This window comes from Artibeus jamaicensis, unplaced genomic scaffold (genome assembly GCF_021234435.1).
Source record: "Artibeus jamaicensis isolate MK-2021 breed Jamaican fruit bat unplaced genomic scaffold, CSHL_Jam_final contig_3109, whole genome shotgun sequence".
In the NCBI taxonomy this organism is placed as follows: domain Eukaryota; kingdom Metazoa; phylum Chordata; class Mammalia; order Chiroptera; family Phyllostomidae; genus Artibeus; species Artibeus jamaicensis.
The window spans coordinates 2140557-2150777 of NW_026521716.1; the positions used below are offsets into that span (position 1 = coordinate 2140557).

Genomic DNA, 10221 nt, shown 5'->3' on the forward strand with positions numbered 1-10221 from the left:
ACGAAGGCTGCCAATCGCCACCTTTGGCCAGTGGCCGGTGGTGTGTCCTAACTGCACGGACTTGGGACCCAGGACTGCCCCAGGACGGCAGATTGGAGACCGAGAACGTGGTTTCCCTCCACCACGGGTTGGGGACCAGGGACACCCCTGCATCAGATATCGGGGTAATGGAAGCACCTGTGCACCCCGTGTCTGGGTAACAGGGACCTCTGTCTGCCACGGTGCCATGGGTCGGGTTACATTAGGGACCCCCACCCGCCGCAGGCTGGGTGACGACACCCGGGACAGCAGGGGCCCAGCCCCAGCTCTGCCTGGACCCCGTCGTGTCCACAGAAAAGTTGCCGTTTGCCCGCGGCTGTTGGTTTTCCCAGCCAGTCCCCAGGTATGCATGCAGCCTCAGCAAACACACCCAGGGAAGGCTCGGTGGGCGGAAATCCCTGTGCCACCTGAGGCCTGTGACATTGAGCTGCTGAGAACCGCAGGCCGGTGGCCTGACTGGTTCTGTGACTTGCCGGTGGTGCCAAGTGCAGGCCAGGGGGAGAGTCACTGGTGGAGGCTGGCTTGTTCTGCAGCTGCCCCGGGGGTGCGCGCCTGCCGAATGCTGTGCTCCACACATGCCCCGGGCCCGCTGGGCACCGGTGCCCCTCAGGACCCCAAGATAGGGAGAGAAGCAGGACCCACTCTTTCCTTGGGGACGCACCTGGTGCTGAAGGTATGGGTCACCCAAATGACCACGCCTGCCGTGGGCCAGGCCGGCCGGACCCGGGCACAGGAAGATGGGCGTGCTGAACAGTTCGTGGAAATGAGGAAGATGGTTTGCGTCCAAGGGTGGGGAAGGGGGCGGGACAGAGAAAGCCCCAGACACGAGTGTCTGTGTCCTATGACACCAGAAGGGCCCCCCGCCCCACACCAGTTCCTTCTCCCCAGGGAAGGGGTCCCACGCTGAATTTTCGGGAAGGTTCAAAGACTTGCTCCCCAGTCCCAGGCCGGCCTTCGGCGCCACTCAGGAGCTGTGAGCCCCTCCCTGGTCCCCAGGTCTCCACAGTGCCCGCTGCCCTGTTCTGCCTCAGAAAGATGGAAACAGGGCCATCGGAGCCCCCGGACAGCCCCAGGCCAGCCCCAGGGTCCTGGCTGCTGGTCACTCCCCGCCCTGCCCAGGAATCCACCTGGTTCCCGTTTGTCCTGCTCCAAGCTTGGGGAGGAAGCGGGGACTCATCGGCAGGAACCGCACCAGGACAGCGGGAGTAGGCCACCCCGCCGCCAGGGCTGCAGACCTGGAGGGAGCCCCAGGGCGAAGCAGAATCCCACCCGTTTGTCCCGCTTCCCCCACCCCCCAGACACCGCACTCGGGGCCTGGCCCTGCACAACAGCTCAGTCAGAAAGGCCCGGGTGTCCCTTTCCCAGCAGCCCCTCCGGTGCTTCACACGCCAAAGGCCTTCTGGGAACCTCGGGGGACAGGGCTGTGCCCCAGGGACAGGCTCCCAGACTTGACCAAACAGAGGGGGCTCATTCGCCTCTGGCTGCAGCGCAAACCCCCAGTAACACTCCTTTTCCGTTTCTGAGACCCCCCTCACGTCCCCCCAGGGCTCAGAGCTTTCTGCTTTCGGGATGCAGGGCACAGTTTTCTAAATGCCGCGCGACCTGAGGTCACAGGAAGTGCTAATGAAAGCTAATACATGTGTATCTTCCTTGCAGAAGAGCGTTACTCTGATTAATAAAAGAAGATTAATGCGAGAGGACTAACGGGAAGGTCTGCCCATAAATCTGAGGGGGGAAGGGGCAATGAGCAGCCCCCCCGCCCTGGTGTCTGTCAGGGACAGTGGGTGGCAGGTCCCGCCCGGTCTGCAGGGCAGCGGACACGCTGAAGTGAGGCAACATTTACTTTATTTTGTGAACAGTTTATTTTTTCTTGTGTTTTTCCCATGACGGCGTATCCCCCTCGAGCCCGCCCTCCCCACCGCCCCACCCCCACCGCCGCCGGTCCCCACACTGGTGTGCGTGTCCATGAGGCCTTTTTCCCATTTAGGCAACGGTCCCTTTAAATGTCAATATTGACCTCGCAGATGGGGTTCGACATCCTGTGCAAATATTTAAACCGATGAAGAACAACTGTACCCGTCGGCCAAACCTGCACGAGAGCTGGTGACGGCCAGGAGGGGGGCGAGTGTTTGGATTTTTCACATGAAATGGGGCAAGAAACCTCTAAGAGGACATAGGCTTTTGGAAAAACCACCCTTTTCGGGAACGGAGGGGCCAAAAAAAACTTGGGTAAAGGCTGCCCCAGCCGGGCACAGCCCCTGCAGGCGTGTGTTACCCACCGACTGGGTGCCTCCCGTGGGTCACCCGGGACTCGAGCCAGCGTCCTTCCCCTTGAAACCCTGAGCACGTCTCCAAGGGCGCCCCTAGACCTCCGGGGGGCGGGTCCCTCTGGGAGGGTCCAGTCTAGCCTCAGTCAGAACTTTCGGGGAGGGTGGCCAGGAGCCCCGCACCCGAGGCCCAGCGGTTGAAACATGCAGCTTTGCCATCAGGAGTGCATGGGCTCACTCCACGAGCCACCACTGAGAACCCTGGGAAGCCCCCAGGACAACTGTCCTGGTCTGTCGTGGTCCCGCGCCTCCTGCAGCCTCCCGAAGTCCTGGGGAGCCTGCTGTCACCTCAGCAGGAGGTGACACACCCCCCACACCCTCCACAGCCCAGTCCTTCAAGGGCCTTGCTGTCCTAGGAGGTGACTGGGGACTCAGCTGGCCCAGCCCCACCCACACAGTGAGAGTGACCCCGTGGCTGTCCCCAGGCCTGGGCAGCACTCGGCTCTGCCAAGACTGGAGGCCCCTGGCGTGGCAGGGGCTCACGCCACACGCATCTCTGTCCCGGAGGACGGACCTCAACACCATTGCGGCCCGGGCACTAGCATTCGTTAGCTGCCCCAAAATGTGTCTCGAATTTGCTTTCAAAGAAAAAAATGGGTGTTTCCCATCCCAAAGGCTGATTGGAAACCTTGGTTCTCCTTCCCTGACTGGAGGTAGCTCTTTGTCACACCTCAGGAGCAAGACAAGCATTTTCTAACCAGCGAATCTTGGCACCTGTGGGGTGGGGTGGGTGGGGGCCCGGGGACAGCTGCGGTCACTCGTGACTGCGATGACCCAGCCTTGGGAGAGGACGCCGACCACTCATGCCAGTCCTCTCAGACAGCCCCGCCTCTGCCCAGGGTTTCACGGCCCCGCACTCCCTCTTCCCCGGACTGGGCTGGGGACCCTCTCTGTGCCCTACAGCACCCAGCGGTCACCCCGGTCGCAGCCCTGTCCCACTCCGCGCCTCCCCTCCCCACTGGCCTGGAAGTTCCGGGGCACCTGCAGCTCCCCTTGGCCTTGCGCCAGGCCCTCCCGTTGAGATCATTTTTTTCAAGGTGCAGGAAAACCCCACATTCCCTAGATGACCTCTGACTGACGCAGAAGGGCAGGCCCCGCATTTGGGACGTGGGTCCAGTGCCTGGTCACAGGGGTGCCCCAGCCTGTGGGCTCCAGGCTCTGAGCCCGTCACCCACTCACCGCACAGTCTCTCAGCATGTGCCCAGGTGAGGGGCCAGGCTCCGAAGGTGAAAACAGCCGGCGTTTGTTTGGGGTGCTTTCCTCCCCACCCGCCCATCCGCCGAAGAAGAGGATTCAGTAGATTGGCCCGAGGTCACTCGTCCCCTCCCTGGGGCTTTGGACAACGCACAGGTGCGGTTCTGCAGGCTGTTCTGGCTGGGGGCTCCTGGACGCTGGGCCTTCAGGGGACCAGGCAGGAGGCTGGGGTTCGGGGGGAGACAGAGTTCAGGGCTCAGAGCCGGGGACCCAGACAGGAGCCTTCCCCAGGGTCCTCTGCAGCAGGAGGCCCCCTCAGTAGCTCCCGCACGGAACCCCACTTGGGAAAAGTCCCCCTTGCTCAACGATTGGAAAAGGACCCCCCAGGACGGTTTTAGGCCTTGGTTACCTACTTGGACACAGAGCACATAAGACAGACAGGCTTCTCTGTCCAAGCGGGTACGCTAGTGTTCTCCTGTGCACCCGGCAGCTCCCGGCCTCTTTCTCTTAGTTTCCAGCTTTACTTCCACATTTTCCCATCGCTAACAAAACGTAAAAGGCAAGGCCGATCCGAGCGCCTTTATTTTCCTCGTGGTAGGATTCCTCACACCTGACCCCGGCCTCCGGGGCCAGGCTCCTTCTCGGCAGGGAGGGTCCCCACCAGGCCCGGACCAAGTCACCTTCACAGGATGACCCCTAGACGTCAGTGCAGTGGGGGGGCCTTGAACACAGACCAAGCACTTGTCAAATAAATGAGCGAAAGGACACCTCTTGCAAACTCACTCGAACCTGACCTGGGCTTTCTGAAGCAAACTGTGTGGGGCCAGAGGACACCAAGACACCCCATCCTACCCCCACCCAAATGGGGTCTACTGTGTTCAAAGTGGCCTGGTGCCCCCTGGGACTCGCCTTTTGGGGGCCTTTCTGTCATTGAGGAGTTACAGCCTCCTTCCAAGGGACCCCTAAAACGCCGCTGTCCCACCCAACTCTTCCTGCTAGGAAAACCAGAAAAACTGCAGCACAGTCATGGGGCCAGGGCTCTTCAGAGCACTGCTCCCCAGCCGGTCGGGCCCCCACCCGGCCACCAGGGAGACAGGGTCCCTCGCAGGCCCCCCCAAGGATGCCGACTTCCGGCCACATTGGCTACCCCTCCTTAATCATGGCAGCACCCCCATGGGCTCGGGGCTCCAGGCAGACAAGGTTCAACCCTCTTACCAAAGGCTGCCACACTGTCACCGACAGGGGTGTGGAAACTCGTGTCCCGAGGGACAGCGGCCCCCAGGGTCTGTCCCCCTCCCCCCAGCAGGGCTCCCTCATCACTACTTAATGTGGACACAGGGGCTCACCCCGGGGGATCAGCGAAGTGGTCCCAGGCAGAGCCCCAGCCCCCTGCCCCAACGGAGGACTTCCGAAATTACCTCTCTGCTTCTTGGCGCTTACTTTAATTAGCGATTGACCTCATTAATTCCAACTTGAGTTTCCAACAAAAAGAGGTCACGGAACTATTCAGTTTACTGCCTCCAATTTCCACAGGGCCCACAGCAGCGGCCTCAGCCCCCAAAGTCCAGGGGCCTGAGCTCCTAGCCGAGAGCCCAGCATGTATTCTCAGTCTCGCTGCCCAGGGTCGCTTTCAGAGCTCAGCTGCGAGAGCCACGGTCACAAGCGCTGGCCTCGCTCCCAAACCCGCTGTGGATACCCCTGGCCCCACGGAAACGCAAACCTCGCGCTGCCTGTCTGCCCTCTCATCCCAGCCGACCCCTGGCGCGCAGACCGGCCCGGAGGGCAGCTCCGCACCCTCTGAAACCGGCGGCGAGGCCCTCCGCTGGGTCGCACCTGCTCACACGATCCAGCGGCACCCAGCTCGGGTGCAAGTGAGTGGTGGGTGTCTCCGGGAGCGCGCCCCGCGCCCCGCGCCCCGGCCGCCCTACGGAAGCTCCTGGGCCCCGGGCTGCGCCGGCGGAGCTGCCCAACTCCGGGAGAAGGGATGCCCGGGCGAAAGTTGCCAAGGGAAACTTGAGCAACTCCAGCGCGCCAGTGCCAGCCTCCTGCATAATTCACGGGCGGCGGCGGCGGCGGCGGCGGGACTCAGGGGCCGCTACCTGCACCGGCCGGGACTCCCGCCCCGGAGGGCCGCGAGGCAGGCAAAGCCCAGCACTTGGCAGGGACTCTGCGTGACCCCGGGGACCCGGGTGCCCGGTCTGTGACCCCAGGGCCTGCAGCAGGTACGTGGACCCTGGCCTTCCAGGGCCCGATGCACCAGTCGCGCGAACCTGGATAGTGGCTCTGGGCGCTAGTACAGGGCGAGATGACCGTGGCAGGGTCTCCAGGGACCTTGCGACCGCAGCGCGAGTCCCCGCCCCCCGCGCGCCCCCTGGCGGCCCCGCGCCCGGTCCTCGGCCTCGCGCGCTGGGCGGGGAGGAACGACCAACAGCAGAGACCCCCGGGTGGGGGGAGGGGATGAAGGTAGATCCACCTGTGTTGCCGCAGGGGAAACGCGGGGAGTCCTAGGGGTGAGGGTGTTCACGCGCAAGGACAAAGGGGCTGGTCCGAGCTCTGAGTCCAGGCCACTTCCAAATCATTTTCAACAAGCCCTAAACCAGAAGCATGGGAGGGGAGGGGCGGGGGTTGCGGGGGGGGGGGCGGTTCTCCACAAAGAAGCGACCTCCACCCGACGCGCAAACCCCTCTCTCCAACCCCCCCACCCCCAGACTCTACGAGTCCAGGACTGCGCTTACCCGATAGTTGGTGCTCCCGGAGTCCAAACGCACCCAAAATGCAGCCGGCGTACTGGGTCCGGCGCCCCGGGGCCACCTACAGTCATTCCCAGCTCGAGCTGGCTGCCCCAGCCACCCCGCCCCGCGTCCCCGGCCACCGCCTTACCTGGTGCCGGGCCTCAGCCAGATCTCAGGGAGTCGGGGCAGGTCGGAGGCCCCTGGGGAGGGCCGGCGTCCGCTCGCACCTGGCTCGGTCGCGGGGACCCGAGCGGCGCCGCGCCCAGCCCGGCTGCAGCGCGGGAGCCCTGGCCGCTCCGCCGCTCAGGTGTCCGGGGTGGGGGAGGGGACGCCGCGGCCCCGCCCCGCGCTGCTGCGGGAGGCCCGGCGCTCCTCTCCCGGGCGACTCAGCTGTCCCTCCCCTCGGCCCTGCGCTGGCGGTGGTGACTGGGGAGGGTGGGGGAGGGGTCCTATTGCCAACAAGGGCGCGCGCGGCCCGGACCCGCGCGGGCGACCTGCGAGGACGTCTGCCCCAGCGAGACCGTGGGCCCGCCCCACCTGCCCCACCTGCTCCAGCCGGCGTCGCCAGCTCTGGAGCTGCGCGCGGGTCTGTTGTAGCAACGCCGGCGGGGCAGGCGCCCTGGGCTGCCCCGCCCCGCCCCGCCCCGCCCTCGCTGCGCGGCGGCCGCCCCCCTCCCCGAAGAAACCCAGCGGACCAGAAAGTACCCTATTTTGTAAAGCCTGGCTTGTCTGTGCGATTAGAGAACACGGCCGGGGCCGGCCCTAGAGTATTTTACGTTCATAGGATTCGGAAATACTGAGGCTCCTGCACATGGCGAGGTGCGCAGAGCACAGAAAACTTTGTGCCTGGGTACTGCGCCGCCAGCGGCTCCCAGGCCACCTTCCGCCTGGGCGCCTCGGTCCAAGAAAGGTGGGGGATGGGGCCCGAGGAATAAACGCCAACCACTCAGGTGAACCCAAGAGGCCCAAAGCGCCCTCCAGAGACGCCCGGAACCCGATCGCATCCAGGACTCGGGGATCCCTAAGTTCGCCAGAACCGAAAGGAGCTTGTCCCGGACTGTGGCCCGGCGGATTCACTCCTCCCAACCCCGCGCAGGAGCACCCAGCGGAGACCTTCTCTGCAGGCCCCAACAACGCCCTGGGGACTGCAGCCTGCGCGTGCTGGGAGTCTCCGAGTCAGCCACGGAGAGCGCCGGTCCCGAGTGGGCCAGTATTCTGGACGGGGCGTTTTCTTCCCTCCAGGGTCTGCCCTCTAAAGCTGGGGAGGGGCACCAGCGGAGTCCAGGTTGGGGACCTTCCCTGACACGTCCCCCACGTGGCTCCCCTTGAAAAAGAAACTGTGTAGATGATACATGGTACATACTATTTCATGTATTATATACATAACTTTAATACATACTTTGCAGATGTTTTAAGTCAGTTTCATAGGGCATGCCTGAGAGACCTGCAAGGGCCTATGACTTCGACATACCAAAGGCGAAGTTAAATATTTGCTCTAGATACTTTTTTCCCTACTTGCATAATTGTCCCACATTTAAAAGCACTTAGGTTAAAAAAAAAAAAGAAAGAAAGAAAAGTTGTGTTTGGGGCCTGAGTGCTTCGGGACACGCATGGAGTGTGAGCACCGTAGCTCCCAAGGGCAGCTTCTGGAGGCAAACTTTCTCCCCTCTGAGCCCTTAAGCGTAACAAAATATTTGTTGAATGAATAAAGGAGGCAATCAATCAAGTCGTAATAATCCCTGGGACAAGTAAGGACGCTCTGGCAGGATCCTGCGGGCATAATTTCTTTGGCAGGGACCTGGGATTTGGGTTTGTCAGAGGCAGATCCAGATCCCAGATACGACGGTGGGGAGGGGGTCCTGCGGGGGCCGGGAGCTTCATGTTCGTGGACTTTTCCATCAGCCTCTCCCGTAACCCCCAATAAATCACATCATCTGAACTAAAGCAATGTGTTCAGGGTGTTGGGGCCTACAGTCCCAAATTCAAAGGCAAGGCCCCAAGGTATCACCCTCCTTCTCCCAGATTCCCACTCCCCTCCCCCGAACACCCCTTCCCAGATTCCTAGACACGTCCTCGCAGACAGCCAGGGAGGCAGCTCAGCCCAGAGCACGTTTCTGCCGCCCCCCAGAGGGCTCAAAGGTCAGAGCCACACGACTGCCACCCTCCAGGAACACCCCCCTGAGGACCCAGGCCTCCGCCCGCCTGTCCGTCCACCCAGTGGTCACCCCCTCTGTGACCATCCCTCAGTCCCTCCCATCTGTTGTCCCAACAGCAGTGCCCTGGGAGAGCCCCATCTTTCTGAGTTTCAAGGACGGTAGGCATCCTGCTTCTGTCCCAGTTTCCCTGTGCCCATTTAGACGTGTCCAGTTCAGCCACGAGCCAGCATCCTCCCGGTCTTTAAACACCTCCTGGGGGAAGGCTGGGGGTGGGCAGTGGCCACCGTGTCTCTGCTCCGCCCAGCTGCCCTGAGAAGCGCTGTTGGTTCTGGTTCTGGGGAGCTCCCCCCTCCACAACCTGTCCCTGCTGGGTCTCAGCCCTGGACCGGCACTGAGCCTCTGTCTTTGGAGGACTTCCTTCAGTAGCCTTATTTCTAGGGGCCCAGGGAGGCCAGTGGCCCAGCGATCCCCAGGTTAGTTTCCGCTCAGGAAACTGCTCCTCTTGGCCTCAGGGTTTCAGGGCCGCCTGCTGTGGCGCGTGCAGGCTGCCTTCCGCCTTCCGGCGTGTCTGCAGAAGAATGAATGAGCTTGCGGACAGACAGACCGGTCTGCAGCCGAAGAGCCGCTCTTTCTCCCGCAAAGCCCAGCGCATTCAGCAGTCCGTCACGATGCCGATGGGTTGCCCACTGAGCACAGGGCACCCTGGGACTTCCCCGGAAGAGGAACTATTCTACAGAAAACTAGAAACTGGGACATCACACCATTAAGGGATGTGAAATAGAACCAACTCCCTTGTCCTGGGAAAAACATAATAAATATTTTGTGGCTTAGATTAACCCAGACGCTCGCTGGGTGCAGCCCCTGTCCCTGTCCGCCTCTCCCAGGAGCAGCCCCCGGGTCTGTGACCTTGCAGGCCGCACTGTTTGGGAGAAGGCTTCTTAGGCTGCCCAGGTGGGATGACCTAACCCATCCCTTCAGCTCACAGGTGGGAAACTGAGGTGCAAAGAGGGATGGGACCTGCCCCAGGCCACGCACGAGGCCAGAGCGAGTGAAGGCCGATGTGCCCGGGGGCGCCAGGGAAGGCAGAGGTGCCCAGGTGTGCACAGGCAAGTGCAGGTAAAGGTAGCTACTCCAGCCCCATGTGCCACCCCTGCCAGACCCTCCTGCTCTTGCGATTCCTTCCTACAGGTTTCCCTCCACAGCCAGGGGTCTACTGCCCTCATGCCCCCCGTACACATTGAATCTTGGGCAGGTCACCCATTTCTCCAAGATGTCAGAACAGCTTCCAGCAGGGTCCCCCAAGCCGGCGGGGGGAGTGCCCACAGCTCTCGGCGACCCCTCCACTCCTCCAAGATGTGCCTCCCGAGCCGCCGGCCTGCATGCCGACCCGGAGTTGTGCGGCCCTCCGTTCATTTTCCACCAGTTTATTCTGCATGGATTGGTTTTGCAAAGGCTCCTGGGAAAGGTACCTGAGCCTGAGGGCTGGGAGCACCGGGGACGCACTGGCTGCCCCGGGAAACCACCTGGGGCGGGGGGCAGGCGCTGGTCCTGCAGGACTGGAGGGGATGGGGGCGGCTGGGGCGGAGGGGAGGCAGGGGGGCCCGGGGCTGCTCCCCACGCCCCCCAGGAAGCATCTTCCTCCCAGGCCTCCTGCGGTGCCCGTGCAGCCAGGGGTGGGAGGACCAGTGTCCAGGGACGACCGTCGGCCCCTGTGGAGCAGAGCTGGCAGGTTGGGAGGCGACCCGTCCCTGGCTTCTAAGAAGTGCCATTGGC

At 62.8% G+C, this 10221-nt stretch overlaps 1 protein-coding gene across 3 annotated transcripts in view; it reads right to left on the reverse strand.

Annotated features, from left to right (window-relative positions):
- SHANK2 (SH3 and multiple ankyrin repeat domains 2) overlaps positions 1 to 6863 on the reverse strand; it is a 288299-nt gene extending 281436 nt beyond the window's left edge. For all 3 annotated transcript variants that reach the window (XM_053662881.1, XM_053662880.1, XM_053662879.1), the window contains exon 1: positions 6441 to 6863. The gene's annotated coding sequence lies outside the window, so the exon portion shown is untranslated. The remainder of the gene's footprint in view (positions 1 to 6440) is intronic.
- Between the last annotated feature and the right edge of the window lie 3358 nt (positions 6864 to 10221).